At 43.5% G+C, this 25502-nt stretch overlaps 1 protein-coding gene across 2 annotated transcripts in view; it reads left to right on the top strand.

Annotated features, from left to right (window-relative positions):
• LOC124544869 (trichoplein keratin filament-binding protein) overlaps window positions 1–25502 on the top strand; it is a 754849-nt gene that overhangs the window by 258763 nt on the left and 470584 nt on the right. The gene's annotated exons all lie outside the window — the stretch shown is intronic.

The raw sequence follows: 25502 nt of genomic DNA, 5'->3' as shown, positions 1-25502 counted from the left end.
CAAGAAACCGTTTACGCAGGAAAATCATACAAATATACCGTCCTTTGACCATCGAACAGATTCCCCTGTGGACGGCATACTAATAAGCATCCCTGGCGTAGAGAAACGACTGAAAGATTTGAAAGCAAATAAATCACCAGGTCCGTATGGAATCGCTGTTCGCCTTCACAGTGAGTACTCTACGGCATTGCTCCCTTACTTAGCGTACATTTATCGTCATCACTAGCCCAGCGCATAGTCCCAAGCGACTGGAAAAAGGCGCAGTTGACTCCTGTGTATAAGAAGGGCAAAAGAACCTATCAGGAATATTGCAGATCAATACCCCTAACATCGGTTTGCTGAAAAAAGCTTCAACATATTCTCAGTTAGAACATAATAAATTTTCTTGAGATCGATAAGGCTACATCTACGAATTAGCATGATTTTTAAAAAGCATCGCTCGTGCGAAATTCAGCTTCCCTTTATCTCACACGACATACCGCGAACTATAGATGAAGAGCAACAGGCAGATTCCATATTTCTAGATTTCCAGAAAGCATTTGACATGGTGTCCCATTGAAGACTGGTAACGAACGTACGAACATATGGAATAGGTTCCCAGATACGTCAATGGCACGAAGACTTCTTAAGTAATACGCTGAAGCGCCAAACAATCTCGTATAGGCATGCGTATTCGAATACAGAGGTATGTAAACAGGCAGATTACGGCGCTGCGGTCGGCAACGACCGGTTACTGCTGCTACAATGGCAGATTATGAAGATTTAAGTGAGTTTGAACGTGGTGTTATAGTCGGCGCACAAGCGATGGGACAGGTAACGATGAAGTGGGGATTTTTCCGTACGACCGTTTCACGAGTGTACCGTGAATATCAGGAATCCGATAAAACATCAAATCTCCGACCTCGCTGCTGCCGGAAAAAATCCTGCCAGAACGGGACCAACGACGACTGAAGAGAATCGTTCAGCGTGACAGAAGTGCAACCCTTCCGCAAATTGCTGCAGATTTCAGTGCTGGGCCACCAGCAAGTGCCAGCGTGCGAACCATTCAACAAAACATCATCGGTATGGGCTTTCGGAGCCGAAGGCCCACCCGTGTACCCTTGATGACTGCACGACACAAAGCTTTATGTGTTGCCTGGGTCCATCAACATGGACATCGGACTGTTGGCGACTGGAAACATGTTGCCTGGTCGGTAGAGTCTCGTTTCAAAATGTTTTCGACCGGATGGCCCACGTGTGCGGGTATGGAGACAATCTAATGATTACATGGACCTTGCATGACAGCAGGATGCTGTTCAAGCTGTTGGAGGTCCTGTAATGGTGTGGGGCGTGTGCAGTTGGAATTATATGGGACCCCTGATACGTCTAGATACGATTCTGACAGGTGACACGAACGTAAGCATCCTGTCTGGTCACCTGCATCCATTCGTGTCCATTGTGCATTCCGACGGACTTCGGCAATTTCAGCAGGACAGTGCGACACCCCACACGTCCGGAACAGCTGCAGTGGTTTCAGGAAGTCTCTTCTGAGTTTAAACACTTCTGCTGAACACTAAACTCCCCAGACATGATCTTTATTGAGCATATCTGGAATGCCTTGCAACGTGCTGTTCAGGAGAGATTTGCGCCCAGTCGTACTCTTACGGATTTATGGACCGCCCTGCAGGATTCATGGTGTCAGTTACCTCCAGCACTACTCAGACATTAGTCGAGTCCATGCCACGTCGTTTTGCGGCGGCATTTCTGCGTGATCGCGGGGGCTCTACTCGATATTAGGCAGGTGTATCAGTTTCCTTGGCTCTTCAGTGTAGTATAGTATCAAATTAAGTCGCCCAGATGCCGTGCGTGTTAAAGCACCGCTTCCGGGACGGGGAGGTGCGTCGGCACGGAAAGAATACGCCCTGCAAATTAACGAGGAGGGTCGGTATGCCAACCAACCTGGACCTGTTTTTTAGGCTGTTTCCCACAACGCAATATGTGAATACCGGGCAGATACCAAAGTCCCACCTAAATTACACGATTCTCAAACATTTAGGAAACTTTCGCTCACTTTCACGTAAATAACACTACACACAGACAGTTGGGGTGCACACATCCCCTCGCAGGGGTAATGGGGTGGCCACAGGAAGGGCATTCGGCCACCCTTAAACTAAAACCGCTCCAAATAATTTAATAACCATGCCGACTCTGCGCCGAAGCGGGACAAAGGAGCAAGAGGAATAAGATAGTGTAACATGAAATTGTTTTCCTTGCCCTTGAGACGATGGGTTTACGATGTGACTATGTTTTAGATGTTTAGCACTCAGTTGAGTTTATTTGGCTTTGGGCTATGTTGATGATTATTGTAATAAAACCCATCTTCTTTAAAACATTTCAGGCAGACTCTTTCGAAGGGCGTAACAGGAGTTGCCAACGGCAGATGATCTGCGTGAACAAAATTGCTGTTGTGCTCATGAAGGTTGCGGTCATTTGTGTAGATGTTAAAGAGTTCTGTCCAAACTGTTTCAAACAATGGAGAAGTCAGTCAATTACCCTGTACCATGTCCGTTTGAATAAGCATCTTTGACGAAGGCGTGATTTTAGTCTCCACGAGCACTACAATTTTATCAAACGTAAGTGTAATTCTTTCGGTGGCGAAGTTTTACTCTTCCCGATTGAGGACTGTGCGTCGGAGGTAAGCATAATAGACGGGTTCTTTCTCGTAAGTAATCGTGACAGCGAATTGTACGTCACCGCGAGCTTTTGATCACCGCTGCCAGGAAACTCAGCCAAAGACACGCTCGACAGAGAGTTCTTTAACGACGTCGGCCCATAGCTGAAGCAGTTTATTTTTGCAGGAACATAAATCAGGGAATTATTGAACTGGTGGTACTAGTGGTGTCTACTGTCGTAGAAATTCTCTAATACTCTATTTAATTAGTTCAGGACACATTTTATTTCACGACATTATTGCACTGCTTTGCAAATGTTAGAATGGTGGTACGATCTTTTATTACCGAACATCGTGACGGGACTCTCGGTAATACAAATGTATTGACTTACCTCAGTCCTGCTGGTCTCTGAGTGCACCCATGTACCCATAAGGCAAACAAAGCGAGGTGGCGCAAGTCGCTGGACTCGTGATACTCAAATCCTCGCCCAGATTTTCTGTTTGAGGCGGTTTTTATGAACCGCTTCAGGTCAGTGTAAGAATAACCAGGCAAGGAGGAGGTTTAACGTGCCGTCGACGATCGTGTCAACAGAGAGAGAGGAAAACCTCGAATAGGCTAAGATGCACAGCATTTATATTAACACTAGCAGAGTACCCGGCGTTGCCCAGATATGTATTTATTCCAGACTTCTATTACTCCATCTCCTTCTTCACCCTCTCCCTGTCCATCTCCTCCACACCCTGCGCTCTGTCCATCTACTCCTCCCCCCTCTATCCATCTGCTTCTCTCCCCTCTTATTTCATCTCCTCCTCCCAATCTCCCTGTCCACGTCCCCCTTCCCTTCTCCCTTACTCTGTTCACTTGCTCCTCCTCCTGTCTGTGTCCATCTCCTCCTTGCCGCTCGCTGTCTGTCCATCTCCTCTTTCCAGATTCTCTCTCACCCCGTAGAGGAGGCTGGTGGTTCTTATCCCCCCGCAGTATTTCTTTGAGATCGTAACTAATATATGTATCAAATTTGGTTGAAATCGTTCCATAGGTTTAGGATGAGCTTTATACCCTCGCCTTTTCCCGCGTACGCACACGTCAAATATGCTTCACATATATTGTACACATATTTCACCTGTATGTCTAGCGAACTTCGCCGTGCAGTTTCATTTTGACGCAGCTCAATGTTTGTGACGTCGTGTCTCATGAGCTATGTATTTTATAATAATACAGTTTTGCAGGTACCTCCAATGACATATGTGGATACTATCTGCGAAATGTGTTATGAATAAACGTCATGATATGATGCCCCAGTTTTTCAAGCATCTCTACATTTATGATGTCTTTTCTCCTGAACTGTGTCGTATAATGATATGTATCTTTAAGTACATTCACTGGCATATGTGGATACTGTGTGCGAAATATCTTGCGAATACGGTTGGTAATAAAGAAGTAACAAATTAAAAGGTCATGCTTCATGCGGCTATTTTACTGCATGAGCAGCGAAAATGTAGGCTAAAATATGGGTGTTCACGCGTCGTGGGCTACACTGATCTTTCACTCCACTCCCATCCCCACCCCTTTGATACATAGGTGATTCTCCCCCACCCCCACATTTTTTTCCCAGGGAGTAACTGATATTTGTACCAAGTCTGATTGAAATCAGTTCAGTGGTTTAGGAGGAGATGTGGAACGAACATGCATAAATCATTTTGATACGGATGAAATTATGGACAGAGACTGGACGGAAAGAAAAGTCTTCATTAATAGCTGAAAATGTTGCGTGTGTTCTTAGTGAAAACGAGGTTCCAAAGAGCAATATTTTGTTTGTTCATAGGATTCACACAACCGCAGATGGAAATTGTTGGAGGTACCAATGCAAAATTCTTACTAATCATGAGTATCGATTAGAAACACACGTCTTGATAGTTGGAAACATGGGAGTCCAAGTGTACCCTTACGTGTTTTTTTTTTTTTTTTTTTTTTTTTTTTTTTTTTTTTTTTTTTTTTTTTAAGCGCAGTACTAAGACCACTGAATGGTACCAGACACCTAGCCGAAACTTATGGGAACCCATATATGAAGAAAAAGTAAAGACATCGATAAGGCGAAAAATAGCTTTAAAAATACGGAGAATAATACATAAACGTTTAGAGGATAGGCCAGTTTTGGGCGAGATAAGTGTAACGGTGTTGACGTGCCATACTTGAGATTGCTCCTTCCGTAAGTGACATAGTCGCGGCCTAGTGCTCACCCAATGTGGACGTACGATGCAGCGCTCAGTGTTGTAGCTGACTGCTCACGTAAACAGCTGTTACGATACGAAAATGTTGTGTCTGGATTCGATCAGGAAAAATTCTTTGAGGCACGCCTTTAACAAAAATGCAAAATGCAAGTTCACGACTGGCTACATGAAACTTTCGGTATTTCTGGTGATAATGCAGAGTTCATTCAAATAGAAAATGAGATATACTGCGTTTTTGCTAAATTGCATAGATCTGCTATGTTAGATAGAATATTACTAAAATCCCAGCGCAATTTTGAATTCCGTCATCGCGATGATCCTCTCAGTACCGTTGATACAAGTGCCGCGAACACCGAACTGTAAGCTGTCAGGTTGCTAAACCTTTCCCCAGAGCTAGACAACAAGGATTTAATACAGGCACTTTCTAATTATGGACAGGTAAAAAACATCGAATTCGAAAAGTGATCTACTAGATACAAGATCCAGTGCTACAACGGGATTAGATCTGTAGGAGTGTTTTTTACTTCAGACATGCCGTCACACATACTCGTAGGCGGTTGCAAGGCACACATAATATACGTTGGGCGAACCCTCACATGTCACGTGTGTAGTGAACCAAGACATCTTCGAGCAAACTGTTCACGGTGCGTGTTTATTCAACGAAATAATCTGCAACAGCGGACAAGATTGCGGGCACCAGAATTGATTCCTCCGAGTACTGCAACGGGCAACACCGAGAAAACTCATGTGGAATCCACTGGCCACTCTCCTAGTTTTAGCTGAAAAGGAATTTCCACTCTTGAACAAGAGACTGCCAGAAAATTAAGTACCCAAGAACGCACACGACGACCAAAAGGATGAAACAGATAGAGACCAGTATGCAACTATTGTTCAGGAAAACAGCTACAGAGTCCATGATATTTCAATTCAAGAGCAAGAAAACGAAAGAGATACGGAAAATGAAAGTGTTTCTTGTTCTCATCGAAATCAGAACATGAAACGGCCGTTGGAAAAGGGCAGTGCGAGTTCCGAAGAAGACCCTGAAGAAAACTCGGTCCTGATACCAAGGAATCAGAAGCCCGATAACGTTCCAGCAATACTGACTATACCCGAGATTGAGGTGGAAAGTCAAGCGGACGCAGACGTTCTTCAGTCCCGACAACCACACGTGGCGAGACCCTTGAGCCGTCCACAGCAAGAAAGTAAAAACCAGCCATTGTGGGAAACAACACGCCAGCCGACTACACAGGAACAGCTGAGTGCAACCACAGCAGATGTGACTGGAGCATGTAAGTGGGGAAGTAAGGTAGAAGATTATGCGGAAACAGCTTTCAGTGCCACAACATGATCCGCAAAGTACACAATTAAGGCAGCAGAGGGAAGTATTAGCAACCAAGAAACTATAAAACGACGAGAAATAAAAAATGGAAATTCAAACTCCAGGAAACGAATCCGGACAAGACAATTAAGTAAGGGAATACGAATGGACGTGGAAACAGACAAATGGCTCGCAATTGACAGTAGGAGGGTGCCTAGTCTACCCACGCTAAATATCTGCGGAATAACAGGTGAAAAAAAGATGAAGATTCTGGGGGTTTTCTTAAAAACCAATTACGTGGACACTGCCTTCCTTCAGAAAGTACGTTGCGAAGAAATGAATCTAAAATAGCAATACAGTGTGTACAACGATGTCGGCTCTAACGGTAGTGATTGCTGCATTTTGATCAGGATGAGACTGGAACTAGAGAGTTTAGAAAAAGCAACTGAATTGACGCGTTATCAAAGCCAAACCAATTGAAATAACAGTATTAAACCTTTGTGTCCCATCAGGAACACATAACAGAGCTAGTAGAGAAAAGTGTTTTAGTGAATCTATCCCGTTCTTTGTGACACATCAGATAGGGACAAAATTGTCAGAAATAACTGGGAAAAGGAAAAATTTGGCCCATTCGTACTTTTTTTTGTAAAAATAAGGATGTTTAAAAAAGGGAAACACCAAATAAGTAAGTACTTTTAAAGGAAAACTCGAGTTTATGTAGATGTACAGATTAGTTCCCTTATTTCAGATGCAGTTAGAACAAAAATTTAATTCTTCGCAAGTTCAACGAATTACATAATGTCACACACTTAAGAAGGAGGAGATTTTGGTTTCGAGAGGAAATAGGAACAGTCAACAAACAAAATACTGACAGTAATGCTGTATACTTTTGCACTTTCGAACAATTACGAAGTTGTATTTTTTTGTAACTTACAACTGTAAATTTGTTATAAATTAAAATTAAAATATATGCTGTAAAGAAGTAGCTAGCGTCGCTGGCTACTGAGTTGGTGGTCGTTGATTCGATTCGCAGTGACCACCTCAGATTTGTCGGCGAAGAGTTCTGCAATGTGTTCCACTCAGATTCATGAGATCAAATGAGTAGCCACTCGACAAAAAAGTAGCGCATTTGGCAATTACACCGTCGAGTGGCGACAAGAACGAAGGCTTGCACCGGCGTATAAACTACACAGCTTTAAAGTTTATACAACATAAGGAAGCATCTGCTCTGTAGCTGCCCGTACCCAGCTATCGTAGCAATTTATTTTCGTTCCGCTTGAACTAGAGTAAGCACAAAGGCGGTGCGAGGACGCCCCAGTTGTTTACATTGTTCGGCATGGCGCCTGACGTCACGTGGTACGGGTAAGAGGGGAGAAGGGTGCCAACGTAAACACTGAGCTATTTGCGCGTGTCCGGATCATCCCGCGCATCCAGCTGCAGGCCTTAGGCGCCGCAGAGCACTACTAGAATTCCTGTGTAATTATTTCAGTTCGAACGGAAAGATACACGTTACGTAGTGTTTGTCTCTAGTGCAGGTTAACGTTCTTATCAATACCGGTACCACTTGTTATTGCAATAGCTATTTTTTCATTCGCCGTGCTCCTTAGCTCAGTACATCATCATCATCATCATCTGACCATTTCTTTTGCGTCCATGCTCCACTGCACCTCCCATAGTTTACACCGCGTATTTGTAACAAAAAACATGGAAGGACCCCCGCGTATTGTTGGATTTGATCCATCTTGGGTGTGAGCGCTGTGTTTGCCGGGGTGTTTAGTCAGAGACGTGCAGGAGGCCCAGCCGGCAGCTATCGAACTCATTGGTTGCATGCAACCAGCTGCAAATAGTGACACATTTCGGCACGAATGACTCCTACCGCTTGGTTTCTGAGCGCATACTCGGTTTACTTCAGCGGATAACTCATTTGGTGATGGCAACTAGCATCGCTCACAGGGTGCAAGCTAAGCTGAATGTGTGTAGCACCCTGCCCAGGTTCGGTCACGATCCTCTTTGGAGCGCAGTTTAAGGTCTAAACCAGAGGCTCATACCTCTATGCTATGATGTCGATGCGAATTTCTCGACCTCCGCCATCGAATGGGGAATTGTAGGGTTCCCCTTAATAGATCAGCGTGCACTACACACAGGAAACAGCTACTAGGGTGACAGAGTAGTGTGTGGCGTGTTTTAGGTTAAAGAACTACTCCTCCTTGGATCAAACGCGAATTGCCTGCCAAAATCGAAGTTATATCAGCCACGAGATTCTCAGTGAATGCTCGTCCTCGCTGATTGGATATGGAAAAGGTTAATATGATTTTAGTAAACTACACGGAAATCCAAGGAAAGGTCCCAGAATTAATATCTTTTATTGAAGGTTATAATTACCAGAAAGTATTAGGAACAGAAAGTTGATTGAAGCCAGAAGTGAACAGCAGTATTGGGACAAAGCTTTACCACCTCACTCTCCATTGTTGCCAGATGTATCCAAGATGTCGGCAATGAGGTCATCCAATTTGGTGGCGTGTAGACTTGGCAAAAGCGAATGATGTCATCCAAGATAGCGGATTTTGGTAGGAAGTTTCAATTTTGGCAGGAAGATAGGTCAATTGGGCTACCTCCGCTAACCCAACTCCCTCCCCCAGAAAATGGCGGGAAGTTCAAATTCCATCAGGATAATGCATCACACCATGGTTACCTCTACTAACCTAAGAAAATGGTGGGAAGATAGTTCAGTTGGGCTACCTCCACTAACCTTAGTCACCCTACCGCCACCTCTTCTTAGGGATTGGCAGGAAGTTTGAATTTTGGTGGGAAGATAGCCCAATTGACCTATCTCCACTAACCTAAGAAAATGGCAGGAATAAAGGGCACTTGGGCTACCTCCACTGACCTAAGTAATCTGACCATCACCTCTTCCTAGGGATTGCTGGGAAAAGGACCCAGCCTGCACTGGGCTGCTGGAGAGAGGAAAGAGTGTACTTTATTTTGGGACAATTTATTTACGGGCAGATTTTGAGTGATAATATATTTATCACAGTGATACAGAACACACGCTCTGACTTGCTACACAGCCTACAGACCTGCAAACCACTCGTAAATAATGCAATACATCTATGTCCAAAGAGCCAAACAACTCATAAATCGTCAAAATAATAATCCATCTTAAAGACTCTGCCAACATGCTTGCTAATCATCAACTGTGAAATCATGCACCAGTCTTTATTTAAATAATTTGAGGCACTACCACAATCCAGTGTTTCGCCATGAGGTCCAGTGTAGCGATCAAATATGTATATATATGACCGGTTTCATACGATGATTCTGTCCATACGATGATTCTGTCTGTGTGTGGCCTGTGGTGGGAATGAGTCACATTTCTAGCTAACAGTAGGGTCTGCCCGAATTGAGAGGGCTGTTGTGAGTGTGGGAATGTAGATGGCTTAACCATGTTGTCCTCTGGACGACCGAATGGCGAACTAATACTTAGTATGTGTTGGATAGTTTTCGTGATCTCATGGAAAATTGAGAAGATTGAAAATGGAGTTGTGTTTGCGCTGGTCGATTATTCCCTCCCATGTAAATTGTTCGGTTCACTGCTTCTGCACATCTCGCTCCTTTATTTAGTTGAGGGAACATGGATTGTAGTGTGTCCATGTAGCAGGCGAAAGACACGTTTGCTAGTTCTCTAGACATGAGAAACACATTAGTTTACTTTGTAAATTATAGGGATGGTTTGGAATCTATTACAATACGGACATCGGTAGTTGTGAGTGGAAATATCAGTTCCCTCTATTTGTTTCGAGTTCTCATGTAAAGGAGTTCGCAGACGGGATAAGCGCTTAAGTTGCAGGTTTGTAGAGAAATAATTTCCCGTCGGTATCTTCGGAATTATCTTGTGTGAGCCATCGGTAGGCTACTGCTGTGTGCTTGATATTGAGAAGTACCACGAAAATGGTATAATATTACGGCAAACCATGCAAAAAAACGTGTTGTTGTAATCCCAGAATCTGGAGATGGGTGTAGAAAAGCGAGCTGGTCCAGACGAGAAACAGTAACGCATTTGTGCTGAGGCATAGCGAGCCTGAATTTGTAGAACAGTTCTGAGAGTGACTTCAGTCCGCTTAGGGTGCTCTGGTAACGCGTCAGATGTGGATGACCACCGACCTTGCAGGGAAATATCTAGTGCTGCGAGGGGTGTACATGGTGCTGTCTGTCTTCGCAGTATATGTACGAATGACGTAAAAGGAATGATTTTGTATGGCGCAGGATAGAAATTGTATATTTACTATGTCGACACAGTAAGTGGTGACATATTGCTGGTTCGGAGATCGGTTTCGTGCTCCAATATTCAAGCTCCTGTCCTGATTGGGAGAGCAGTGTAATTGAGTAAGATTTTTCCGTATTTGACGATATGCAGGGGCACTTTATAGGGTTTAATTATCAGTGCAATACGGCAGCCTGTGTAAAATAGTATTTTTCCACTGAAAGTCTCATCTGCTGCAAGAAATAAAGGCGGACAGTGTTTCAATACTGGCGGCATCAGTAATTCGGTGGGTAAAGGCGGCATCAGTAATTCGGTGGGAAAAATTCGGTAAGATCCAACCATAATGCCCGATTCATTCAAAAGATATTCTTTTGTGCTGGTATATAGGAGTCTTTACATGGTGGTGGGAACATTTGTGTGTGTGTTGAAAGCAGGAAGGGTAACACGTGATGGAAGGAACAATGCATCCTGTGCTATTCGGCGATGTCAGTATCCCCAGGTATCGCATCAGCAATGGTGAAACACATGTGCTGCACAGAGGTGTCTCAGGTACCAAATATGAAAGGGATATCGCCGCCTCTTGCTTGAGGGCAACTGTGCGTGGTTTGACAGCTGACGGCCGTGTCACTTCGCGAGGGCTGCCGGCAGCCTCCTGTGCGGTCTGGTGGACAGGTGGTGGTGACGGGCGGTGCTTGTGTACATTGATTGTGTGACTGTTGCATTATTTTGCTAGCAGGTCTGTATGCTGTGCTACGAGTTATTTGAACAGTTTACAAGTTGATTTTGTGTCTGCACATCAGTGATCTGCATTATTTAGGAGAAGTTTGCATTTCTGTACTGAAATTATTTCGGCAATTTAGGAGTTGTTTGCATGTCTGCAGAGCGTTATTTACGAGTAGTTTACAGGTCTGCGTGTCTGCAGAGCATTATTTACGAGTAGTTTACAGGTCTGTGTGGTGTGACCCCGAGCATGTCAGAGCTTGTGTTTTGTATCAGTGTGATAAATATACTATCATAAATCCATCCCTAAATAATTCGTTCCAAAATAAATAAAGTATACTCTTTCCTCTCTCCAGTAGCCCAGCACAGGCTGAGTCATTTTCACCTCTAGACAGTCATCTTGGGTTATGTCACTGAATGGACGACAGCACCCTCTGGTGACATTACTGTGTACTAGGTCCAGACCTCGTGGCGACCACACTGTTTCCCACCATTTCCCCCACAATCTTGGATTACGTCAGGGAACGGATAACAGCACTCTCTGGCAGTGGTACTGTGTACTAGGCCTGGACCTCGTGGTGAAGACACTGTTTCCTGCCATCTTGGATAATGGTACTTGCGTCATCAGCTGACGTCATAGCTGCCACCTCGGATTACGTCACGGACGACAGCGCCCTCTGGTGGTGGTACTGTGTTCTATGTCAGATAGGCTCGACCTCATGGTGAACATGCTGGATTGTGGTAGTTTCTCAAATTCTTTAAATAAAGACTGGTGCATGACTTCGACAGTTCGCCCATTTAGGATCAAAGAAATGTAACTACATAAACAGTGTTTTGAGATAATTCGATTTAAAGATTTTTGAGATAATTCGATTTAAAGATTTTGTCCAAAAAACTGAGTACTTTCTGATAGTTTTTCACAAACGTTTTATGGTAAATAAAAAGTATACTTCATTGACTTGTTTTCTACTAGGTGTTACATATTTTAGTCATTCGATGGACTCTAATGAAATATTTAATTAAATTATGCACACAGTTATGTTTGTCCGATCCTTAACTTAATGGCTGCTGCTGTATAACATATGAACATCAAACAAATAATATGCAGATTTAAGCGATATTATCACATTAAAGATTACTGCAGTTGTGTTAATAATGTCTTTACAAATACAGATTACACGGAGCAGGCTATGGGAATGTGTGTTGGTGCTTTCATTGAGTACTGTTTTCCAGGAAGTTTATGATCAGGCTATGATGGAGAATACATGAGTCATTATTATTTTCACTTTGCATTATTTGTCTGCAGTATCATTGAACAACAAATAATTTATAGGTAACAAAAAAATATTTTTCTTTTCTAATCTTCAAATAACAAACAAAAGAAAAATCATTTTAACGAAACACAGTGCTCCTTCACACCTGTTTTTCTGTTCGTGGATTACTGTTTGAAAAATAATACAACACAGGCATTTAAACGGGCCAAAATTAGTGGTGTTCATGAAATAGCTAAGGTGATGAACTAACAACAATAATAAAGCAGACAAAACCTGAAAATAAACATGAAGTCTATTCCTGTGATTCTTCCACATTTTCCTCATTTACTAAATCGTTAGCAGCATTGAGTTTTTGATATAATATGTGTTACCTAGGAGGTATAATACCATTTTTACGTAAATACTTTTCTTTACTTATGCAGAGAGGACTCTCATATGCTGGGCACAGAGTATTGTTTTCAGGTCCTGAATTCGCAGAATTTTGTAGGCCAGGTCTTTTCTTGGTGTGCAAAACTTGAAAGTCACGATCATCGTAGGAATACTTGAAAAACATTGTCAGCCTGATCTTTCCTATATCGCATCCAAACAATCTTAAGCCATTTCACACTTTCTCCATTCTCAGCAGTTTTCCTATCTGAATTATTTTTTTCTGAAGCTGGTTGAAATCTAAAATTTGAGTGTTATTCATTGACTTGTTGGAAGTCATTCTTACAATTGGATCAAAAACACCCTCATGTTTACTTTTTCTTTCGATGCTCGCATGCATTGAGTCTACTTCCATTTGTAAATGTCCAGGCTCAAAAAAGCATTGATCGATAGTTGGAATGTCCAGTGTATTCACGATATGCAAACACACAGTGCTCATGTTGGAATTCCTTTTCTGGCCCCCACATATATCAGTAAACAAGGTTACCGGTTTTCCAAGTGCTTGATTTTTCAAAAATTCCACAGACATGAAGCCACCTCTATGGACCTCCCTTTTGCTGTTGTCTCGTCCCACATGTAGCAATCGGTTTTGTTTCCTCCTACACTAAGAACTGTGAGATAATACGCGAAGAGCCTTTTTTTATAGAATACTGCGTTTGCATTCACATTAGGGCAGTAAAGCACGGCTTGTAAGTCAAATTCCGCTTGCAAAGATTCACCTTTTCTTGCACATTCTTTCTTAATGTTCTTAAATTCCCTTGCCATTTCTTTCCTTTTCAGATGCTCTTCCTATTCCCTTTTTAAATCCTTGTCTTCCTTTTCCTCAGCCAAAAGGTGTGAAAACTTTAAACATTTATCACACATGTCTTTTCGTGGCCTGTTGGAATTTCAGATTAAATTCCTTTGTGAATATCTCCCTATACAGCCTAATTTCTCAGCTATCTTTCCTTCCTCATAGCGTTGTTCCCGATGTAACTCATACATTATCTTAATACTCATATCAGCAAGTAAATAGTCTGCTGTACACTCTTTCCTCTTGTAATCAGAAGGAAGTGTAGGAAAACTCTTAATGTGTTTCCTTATAGCCTCTTTACTTTTTTCAGGTCCCTTTATACCTGGCTCATGACATCCTCTTTGCTCTTTCTTCAGATGGTTCAAATGGCTCTGAGCACTATGGGACTTAACATCTATGGTCATCAGTCCCCTAGAACTTAGAACTACTTAAACCTAACTAACCTAAGGACAGCACACAACACCCAGTCATCACGAGGCAGAGAAAATCCTTGACCCCGCCGGGAATCGAACCCGGGAACCCGGGCGTGGGAAGCGAGAACGCTACCGCACGACCACGAGATGCGGACGCTCTTTCTCAGTTACATGATGTTCATCTCTTTTTTTTTTTTAATAGTATTTCTTACAAAGGTTTCAGAAATGTCAATTGTCTTGAGAAAAAACTGCATACACACTTGAATCTTATCAGATCCCTTTATTAGATAGAATTTCTTGGTCCTCTTCCTTCGTGAGTTATCCGATTTTGTCCTCTGACTTCGTTTCTCTTCTTCTTCCACTAACTTATTTAGGTACTGCATTTGTAGCTCAACTGACCCAAGATCCCAGTACGCTCTGTGGGTATTTTGTCTGTCTTGCTTCGTAAACTTACTGGGGCATTGTTGTGGACATTTAGAGCAATCTTTTGGCTTCACATTTCTTGCAGGAACTCCGGAATTCTTCGTAGAAATATATGCACTACCATGCTGTCGATTGATTTTTCTTTGATTTCTTTTCCATTCCTCTTTACCCGCTACCCTTTTTCGTTTTCTTGTTGTGTTACTATTCTCAGTACTAACATTGTCATCTGCAGTTTCCCCTTCCTGATGGTGATGATTTACTTGTGATGATTTAGTTGCATCCTCGGCAGTTTTTGTGACATTCTTTACAAGGGACGTTGGACGTTTAATGTTCAATAGTGCTGTCTGTAACAATAAAGTGACAGGTATTCAGAGGAAGGGAAAAAAATTAACTAGAACTGCTATAGTGTCTAGTAATTGTTTGGCGACTCACCAGAATCTGTAGTGTTGTCCAGTTCATAGGAAGGATCATCATCTGTATGTGAACCAATGAATATTCTGACCATCACCACATCACGTTCTTCCTCAGCTATAAATATAAACAATAATAATAATGACAACAGCAGTAATAGAAATAATAATAATAAAAAATAATAATAGTGATAATAATAATGATGATGACAAAGCTGTAATAACAATATTATTATTATTATTATTATTATTATTATTATTATTATTATAATAGTACTTACCACCGAAATACATACACTAAGAATCAGGTTCTAATACTTGCAAGATTCCATTACATTCTGCTCCTCTAAGGCACATTTGATCCCTCCTCCTTCCTCTGTACTCCATAGCGCTCCTACTTGCTTGTAAACCCATTCACAAACAATATTTATCTTCCTTGCCAGGAAGTAGCATTTTATTGCTGTCACAGAGCGATGGCGACAATGCTTCTGAAGAGAAGTAGCAGGAAAAACAACTTCTAACAGTTCTGTTAGGGTCAGAGAAACGTAAGAGATGTTCCGTTTCACAAACTAGCTGCGTCCAGTGGTCTAAAAACGGATCAGCTCTTCCGTCTGTCTGACTCTTACTATTTTTCGTAAAATGTAGATACATAGACAACTAAAACGGAAAACACATAAGATACAGTTACACTTGTTTGCTCATGACTTAGGTCTTGATGTCATGTACCTTATGGTACTAACAACTCAAAAGTGGCAGAAATGTAGTTACGTCTGTCTGGTCCTAAATGGGCGAGTTGATGATTAGCAAGCATGTTTGCACTCTTTTAGATGGATTATTATTTTGACGATTTACGAGTTGTTTGGCTCTCTGGACATACATGTATTGCATTCTTTACGAGTGGTTTGCAGGTCTGTAGGCTGTGTGGCATGTCAGAGCATGTGTTCTGTATCACTGTGATAAATATACTATCTCTCTAAATCCGACCCTAAATAAAATAAATTGTCCCAGAATAAATAAAGTACACTCCTTTCTCTCTCCAGCAGCCCAGTGCAGGCTGGGTCCTTTTCTGAGCAATACCTAGGAAGAGGTGGTGGTCGGATGACTTAGTTTACTGGATAAAGCCCAAGTGCCCTTTATTTCTGCCATTTTCTTAGGTTAGTTGAGATAGCCTAATTGACCTATCTTCCCACCAAAATTCAAACTTCCGGCCAATCCCTAGGAAGAGGTGGCAGTAGGGTGACTAAGGTTAGTGGAGGTAGCCCAACTGAACTATCTTCCCACCATTTTCTTAGGTTAGTAGAGGTAACCACGGTGTGATGAATTATCCTGATGGAATTTGAGCTTCCCGCCATTTTCTGGGGGAGTGGGTTAGGTTAGTGGAGGTAGTCCAATTGACCTATTATACCGCCAAAATTCAAACTTCCCGCCAAAATCCACTATCTTGGATGACAGCATGCACTGTTGCCAAGTCTACATCCCCCATTTGGATGTCATCGCCGCCATCTTGGATACATCTGGCAACAATGGAGAGTTGGGTGGTAACAGCTTTGTCCCAATACTAACAGTAACGAAATCCGAAGTTCATATTGTAATATTCATCGCAAAGGTAGGTTAGATGCCAAGGGTGGCGGTGTATTTATTGCCATAAGGAACTCTATAATATCGAGCGAAGTAATCATAGATTCCAAATGTGAATTAATATTTGTGAAGTTAAGCATCAAAGGTTGGTCAAAAATGGTAATAGAATGCTATCACAGGCTGCCTCGAACAGGAGCTGTGCTGGTAGAGTGCCACTTCAGACAGAACTTGCAGAATATCGTTAATAATTTTTTTGATCGTATTGTCAAAATTGCAACAACAAGAAAGAGTTGGGCGGTGGTAGGCGTGTTTCTATACCTGAAAGATGTCTGTTCAGATTTCACGCCAGTCGCAAAGAAGAGTGGCGCTAGTAGCGCCGCTACGAGGATGCAAATCAGGTTTGCTTTAAATCCATGCCGTAACACTCGCGACCGTTAGTCACATTTGAGATAAGACGTGGTGTGTTGATGTTAATTGAGGTGGATGTAAGGCGACGCAGACGACATTGTCAGCGTCCCACTGACTTTGAACGAGGTCTTGTAATAGGGCTACGAGAAGCTCGAAATCCCTTCTGCGATACTGCAGAAAGTCGTGGCATCAATGTAGCTACTGCACGTGATTGCTGGCAGCAGTGGTCACGAGAATGTACAGTCGCAAGAAGACCAGGCAGGCTCCAGGCGGCCACGTGGCATTACCGAGGGGGAAGACCATCGTGTTTGGCGTACGGGTCTGGCACATAGTATTCCTTTAGAAGCGGCAATTTGAGAAGCATTTGGGACCACAGTGACACAATGAACTGTTACAAATCGGTTACTCTATGGACAGCTCGGAGCCAGACGCTATGTAGCGTGCATTCTACTGAGCCCAAACCACCGCTTCAGTGGTGTCAGACGAGCGCTGATTGGAGGGCAGGATGGATGTCTGTTGTGTTTTATGATGGAATCTGGTTCGGCCTCGGTGCCAGTGATGGCTGTCTGTTGGTTAGGAGGAGGTCAGTTGAGCGCCTACATGCGTAGCAGGATCACTCTCGTGGCTATCCCATGCACGCTGACTGCAAATTTGTTCGTCAGTGTGGTGATTAGACGTGTTGTGCTGCCATTCATGAACAGCATGCCTGAGGGTGTTTATCCAACGGGATAACGCTCGCCCACATACATCTGTGGTGACGCAACATGCTCTACAGAGCGTTTACATGTTGCCATGGCCTGCTCGATCACCAAATCTGTCTCCAGCCAAGAAAACATGGCACATCATCAGACGATAACTCCAGCGTTATCCACAACCAGCATTAACCGTTCCTGTATTGACCGACCAAGTGCAACAGCCATGGAACTCCATACCACAAACTGACATCCGGCAGCAGTACAACGTCTGCAAGCTTGCATTCAACATTCTGGCGGTTACTTCTTTATTAATATGCCAGGATTTCACATTTGCAGTGCCTTATCTAGCGCTTACATTAACCTGTCAGCTTGCAATGTTAATCAATATGTTCCGAGTAACGTGTCCGCAGCTCGTGATCTCGCGGTCGCATCCTCGCTTCCCAAGCACGGGTTCCCGGGTTCAATTCCCAGTGGGGTCAGGGGTTTTCACCTGCCTCGAGACGACTCGGTGTTTGTGTTGTCTTCATCATTTCATCATCATTCATGAAAGTGGCGAGAATGGACTGAGCAAAGGATGGGAATTTGTACGGGCGATGATAACCGCGCAGTTGACCAAACCAAACATCATATCATCACCGAGTAAGGTCTTAAGGGATGGGAAAGATTCACTGCCGGCTGGTGTGGCCGAGCGGCTCTAGGCGCTTCAGTCTGGAACCGCGCGACCGCTACAGTCGCAGGTTCGAATCCTGCCTCGGGCATGGATATGTATGCTGTCCCTAGGTTAGTTAGGTCTTAGTAGTTCTAAGTTCTAGGGGACTGATGACCTCATAAGTTAAGTTCCATAATGCTCAGAGCCATTTGAACAGTTTGATCCATAGTAATAGGCCACTTTGTCCTCCAATAACACATGTACTATTCAAGTTACATGCCTGTAATTCATACCAATTTAGGTTTACACTAATAGCTTTCTATAGACTCGTCGATCGACAAAATCGGATGAACCATTTAGATTTTGGAAATTCGTTGCTGGGTGTTACCTGTATAATTTACAGTCAGATACTAAACTTTAAACTAATAAAGATATTGAAAATCTGATTACACCATCAGAATCGTCGTGCAAATAATGGTAAGCCGCGCGGGAGTACCCTAGCGGTCTAAGGCGCTGCAGTCATAGATGGTGCGGCTGATCCCGGCGGAGGTTCGAGTCCTCCCTCGGGCATGGGTGTGTGTGTTTGTCCTTAGGATAGGTTCAAATGGCTCTGAGAACTATGGGACTTAACATCTATGGTCATCAGTCCCCTAGAACTTAGAACTACTTAAACCTAACTAACCTAAGGACATCACACACATCCATGCGCGAGGCAGGATTCGAACCTGCGACCGTAGCAGTCGCGCGGTTCCGGACTGAGCGCCTAGAACCGCTAGACCACCGCGGCCGGCGTCCTTAGGATAATTTAGGTTAAGTAGCATGTAAGCTTAGGGACTGATGACCTTAGCAGTTAAGTCCCATAAGATTTCACACACACAAATAATGGTAACGTACGTGTTTCTTTTTGAGGTATCATGATTGCTCTGGCTATTACTAATTGACACATGAACTGTGAAATGTCTGCCATTATGGTTTCACAGAGTCCGCCATCTTTGGCACTCCTGGCATACAAATCTCCTTCATCGACACAGTCCTCGACACAGCGTCAACATGGAATTCCCAGGCGTGCGGTCAGCCTGGACCATGCGCTGGGGCTACCCCTCGTGCACAGGCTTATGTGCGGCACCCCGCGGTTGCTGACGAGCCCCGGCTTGCCGAGCGTCCTGTCGGGCCACGCCAACTCCGAACTTGGAATATTTTCAGGGCGCCACAACTCGCCCTTTACCTCACAAGTGAAAAGGCATCAGGACTAGATGACACGGCTAACAAGGGGAAGGCCTGAGACATGGCCAGCCGATTCGGCTCAAATTTGGAAGAGAGTTTGTGTACAACCTAAAATGAAAGACTCTTAAGATATTTTGGCTCAACACCCCACCGTTTTTGTGAAAATCACCCATAAAGGTTATGACGAGCCATCGACTCGAAATTGGCGGAATCGACAGATAATTGTAAATAGAGCATTTTTCATCATCAGACATGGGATCCGCAAACGCATACCTTTCCAGAATTCGAGGAAAGAACGTTTTAAAACTGCCGCTTATGCACCCACATGGTAAACGCTGTTCGGCGAGAGCGCCGAGAGCACAACGCCCAAGGCAACTAGCTGGGAAGTGGAGAACCCGGGTTCGAATCTCGAGTAAAATGTACGTGGTTTTTTTTTATTGTAGTTTTTCGTATCGGAATTCGTAGGGATAGGAGGGTTAATAAGGTACGGAACTCAATACGGAATAATAATAATAATAATAATAATAATAATAATGAGGTAGGGAAACTAATTTCCCACACGACGTGATTTAGTAAAGAATTAAACTTTTAACCCTTGTCACATGGAGACAACTCCGAGTGAGGGATTTGTGGAGCTGACGAACGAAATTATTTTTGTTGGTACTGAAGAACCGTACAATAAAGGCGATGCAGAAGGTGATTCAGTGGAAGATACCATGACTAGTGAATCGCAAAATGGTCATAACACTTTGGAAATGTCAACGTCGCAAGCAATCTGTGCTTCATCTGTTCCCGATGATATTACGAATCGGTTATTAAACGACTAAACTACGGCGCTGTACCGCTTGTAGTAAAAGTAAAGGCTGTAGCGCTAGCCAGAAATCATCCAAATTGGAACCTACAAACACTGCAAAAGAATGGAGCAACAACAGCTCTGGAGAGGAAGAAGGGTCTAAAACTGCGGGAAAATGATATCGTTAAAGGAGGGACAAGATACGAAGATACCAGGCGATAAATAAGTGAACATTCGACCGATTTGTTGAATCTCGACGTCGTAATGAGAATGTAATAACGAGAATACTCCAGGAATGGGCTGCAGGTGCAGCGTTTCAATACACGACCAACAAGGATTTTACGTTTGCTGCATCATTATCTCGAACAAGTAATTTCAAATCGGAATATAATAGTCGTCAACGGGACGTCACTAAATACGTCCCCACAAGGAGGTAAATAATATAGAAGATATACAGAAAGTGGCGGCTCTTTTCAGCACGCGTACGGCGTCGCTTGTCACCGGTTTTAATCGTGATTACGTGATCATCACCGATCAAACAAGATGCAAGTATCAGGTGAACATTCGACGCACGTTATCGCATAAGGGAGAAAAAGTAACCCTTGTCGCAGCCGGTAGTAAAAACAAACTAAAACATTCGTACACGGCGCAATAAGCCATCACAGCCTCTGGAAAAGTGTTGCCTAAGGTTTTCCTGTGTTTATAAGAGACGAATGTTACATTTGGTCCTCGTGTTATAGAAGAGGTCAGTCGCTTAGCTGACTCTACATTACTTGCTCCAAATCCGGGAAATTGACAAATGCGATTTGCAGAACATTTCTTGATAATGTTTTAAAACCATACGTTGCTGATAACAAATTTTGTCTAATATTGGATTCCTGGGGTGGACAAACTAATACTCTAATGTATTACACAAATGTTTGTAAATGACGAGGGTCAAACGACGTGAACGGCAAAAGTAATACCGCCAAACTGCACACCTTTGTGCCAGCCGTGTGATGTTTATTTCTATCGCCAGGTTAAAAACTACATTTCGAGGATTCAGAATTGCAGTGTGCTCCTGAAAACCCAGCGGGAATTGCACAACCGCATGGATGAAATAGCTATTCACAGCATAATTCATAATCAACTTTCAGCGCCGATTTTTGTGGGAATGATATCGTATGCATGGTAAGCATCAAAATTAATTCCCGAAAAATCCATATTTTAAAATGTAAACCAAGTTTGTTTTCCGGCGACTCTTCGGAAGAAATAGTGTAGCTGTCGAAATATTGCATTCACTAGATGTTCATGGTGCCGCGAGTACATTTATTTCGAATGTCTGTGTGACAAGTACCATCCATCTAGTTGTTCCAAGAAAAGTGAGGACACGTGACAGCGACTGGAAGAGCCATTGTAAAGTGACCAGGAGTAGTATTTCAGTTGTTTACTATCCCAAGAGGTTTGAGAAATTTATTTGCCTACCTTTATCATTCCTTATTGATTTACTTGCCTTATTAACCCTCCTATCCCTACCAATTGAGATATGGAAAAATACGAACGAGAAGAACAACATCCGCTAGGTTTCCTCGAGATTCGAACCCAGGTTCTCCGCTTCCCAGCCAGTTACATTTTTTTAACCTCATTTTGTTCGTTATAGTTAGTTGTATTTGTTCGGGGCAGACGTCCCATGACACCCCTTGAAGTTCGCTGTAGATCCATCCACTCAGCCTTTTTTTTTTTAGTTGTAGATGGGAACTAATCCTCTGACCGAACACGTTCAGCCATCGTGCCGATGTTACCTTGGCCGTTGTGCTATCGGCGCTCTCGGCGAAAAGCGTTTACCGTGCGGGCAGTTGTAAAAGTTTCTTTCCTCGATTTCTGGAAAAGTCTGCATTTGTGGACCACACACCTGACGACGAAAGATGCTCTATTTACAATTATCTATTGACCCCGCCAATTTGGAGTCGATTGCTCGTCATAATCTTTAGAGGTGATTTTCTCAAAAAAGGGTGTTGAGCCAAAATATCTAAGAGAACTTCGTTTTAAGTTGTATACAAGCCACCTGCCACGGTTGGCCGTGTCTGAGGCCTTCCCCTTATAAGATTCTAAAAAGCTTATGCGACAGAATTTGCTGCACTTCTAGCAACAGATTAATTATCGTAGATCGCTTGAGCAGCGAAGGGTACCTAGCGACTGGAAGAAAGCGCATTTCATTCCCGCCTTTAAAAAGGGACGTAGGACAGATGCCCTTAATTAGAGGTTTCTATCGCTGACACGTCAATATGTTGTAGGATTATGGAACATGTTTTACGCTGAAAAATTAAAGCCTTGTTGCAGAAAGAAAACATGCTCTATAAAAATCAACATGGATTGCACAAAAAGAGATCTTGCGAAACTCAGCTCGCTCTGTTCCTCCATGAGATCCACAACGCCGTAGACAATGACGCTCATGATGTTGCTGTGTTCCTTGGCTTCAGGAAGTCATTTGATACCGTCTTGCATTGCCTATTAACGAAAAATATACGAGCATCGGAGCAGAATTGCGATTGGATTCAAGACTTTCTTGCAGACAGAACTCAACACGTCGCTCTTAGCGGAACAAAACTGACACAATTAAAGGTAATTTCCAGAGTATCCCAACGAAGTGTAATAGGACCGTTACTGTTTACAGTGTATATAAATGAGCTAGTAGAAAGCATGGGCACACAGTTCGCTTGCAGACGCGGAAGTGTTAAGACGTGCTAAGCGGTCGCTCTTCCATGTGACGCTTGTGTTTACCTACTAGTGCACGCGCGTAACAGCTTTCGTTTGGTACGGTTTTCTGTTAGGCACATTAACACCTAACATTACTATCGGTGACGGCAAGCCCCGCCATCTATGGTGGGGTGTATGGAGAAGGGGGTGGTGACTTTGACGTCCCTGTGGGACAGCATCAACAACAACCACCTGCCCATCGGCTACATCCAGATGCAGCACCCTTACCAGCTCCTCCAGGAACTACATTGGACAACACGACGGCTGTGATCAGCCACTCGTTAGCAGTTGTTCGGGGAGAATCTGGAATACAGCCGGCAGAAGAGCAAATGGATTTATCGGAACAGGATTCCTCCAGCTTCTCCGCTACGAGAAACAAGCGACAAAGTGAGGTCAGTCTGGATTTAAGAAATTCCAAAACCTTCATAGCAGACGCTAATCAACTCTTACCTGTAACTGACGTTTCAAATGTAGCAGACCCCCTGTAGCAACTGCTTCTGGGCTCACTCCTAACCAACATGCCCCCTCCTGTGGGACCTGCACCTACTCCGAGGCCTCTCAACTTTTACAAACGTACAGACAGGGGACCAGTCGTAGTTTACATGGAATGTTTGGACAAAAACTTAGGCCGCTTGCACCCTATGGCACTAGGGAAATTATTGCATATTTCCTTGCCAGAAGTGAAGAATTCTATACTTAACATCTCTTCAGCAGGAAAAGCAAAAGTTAAGGTGGAACTGAAAACCCCAGACAAGGCTAATTTCATAGTTACCAGTGAGGTATTAAAGTCAAAAATATAGAAGGTTACATTCCTTCCTTTGCTGTCCATAAGCTGGGAGTAATCAGGAAAGTAGACACCAACCTTGAAGAAGCGGAGATTTTGGAAGTCGTACAATCTCCCTTCCCTGTTGTAGGCGTTCGGAGGTTTACGAAGAGAGATGGTAAAGACCAAATCGTTAAATTGCAGACCTGTTTGTTAACTTTCGACTCTCAAACCTTACCGGAAGCCGTGTCTATTCACGGAACAAGGTGTCCCGTAGACCTGTATGTACCAACTGTCAGGCAGTGCTTTAGTTGTCTTCGTGACGGGCACATCAGCAAACAATGTCGATCTCAGATGAGATGCATTAAATGTAGTGGTCCACATAATGTTGAATCCTGTGTCTCACCTATCACTATTTGCGCTCATTGCGGGGGACAACACGCATCCACGGACCGTTCCTGCCCGGAATACCATATACGGCGACGAGCTCAAGAATTATCTACGTTCAACAACATTGACGTCAGGGATGCGCTGTCTATTGCTCGTATGCCAACCTATGCATCCGTCACCGGGTTTCAACAACATCATTTGCCGGCTCCGATCATTCCTGCTCCAACAAATTTGAGCTCTCCGGACTTTCAAAACCCACAACTCTTCCCGCCGCTGCCCGCCGCAAGTGTGCAGAGTCAACAACGCGGAAGTGGGGACGCAACTCAGTGTGCAACTGTGCCCCAGCAGACACACGTCGCTTACCGGCCTCCCCGGCGGCAGGCGCAAGTAAACAACCAAAGTAACGTTAGTGAGTGGTCTGGTACCGCAGCCTGTTATATCCCATGCAACATTCATTCACTCCTATCAGCCAAAATCCATACCAGCCTGCTGCTCACATATTAGCAACCCCACAAGCGCCGAATCAACGACAGCCTCAAGGTCATGCTGAACTTATAGATAAGATAATAAATGTGATTGATATTGTCATGCAAAACCTGAGACAAAATAGTGCTATGAACAATTCAGATATCCGGCACCTCGTTACTGGCATATTTCAATCTCTCTCTCCCTAAATTATGGCGGCTTTAAAAGTATTGCAGTGGAATGCGAGATCGGCTAATTCTAATACAGAAAGCTTGCAACGAGAACTGTTCGTCAGTCAGCCTGATATCGTTCTGTTATGTGAAACTTGGTTCAAATTCGAACGAACTGTTCGCTTTCAAAATTATTCTATAGTAAGGGAAGACCGTCTCGATGGGTGGGGCGGCGTAGCTATACTGGTAAAAGCTTCGCTGCCGCATCGACCACACCCGTTACACGTACCCGTCACCAACCGTGAATTAGTTGCTGTGGAGATACGAACTGCCCACAAAACCTTTACAGTTGTCTCGTTGTATAACGCTCCCCACCACAGTATCGTGGAAGATGACTGGGGACAATAAGTCAGCTTCGTCCTCCCTTTATCATAGCTGGAGACGTGAATGCCCACAATGTAGCGTGGGGAGGAGACGTGACAGACGGGAACGGCAGGACCTTGATAAGCGATATCGAAGATAATAACCTGGTGTTAACCATGGCTCTCCTACTATGATAACTTCACCTCTCCGTAGACCCTCCACAGTTGATGTAACTCTCTGCACCCCCTGCTTTACTGGAATACCTAATTGGTGCGTTAAAAAAGATTCAATGGGATCCGATCATTTCCCAATAGAGTTTCTCATTAACATCAATGTCGATACTCCGCATAT

This window comes from Schistocerca americana, chromosome 8, assembly GCF_021461395.2.
Source record: "Schistocerca americana isolate TAMUIC-IGC-003095 chromosome 8, iqSchAmer2.1, whole genome shotgun sequence".
Taxonomy (NCBI): Eukaryota; Metazoa; Arthropoda; class Insecta; order Orthoptera; family Acrididae; genus Schistocerca; species Schistocerca americana.
This window is presented reverse-complemented; position numbering and strand designations above follow the sequence as displayed.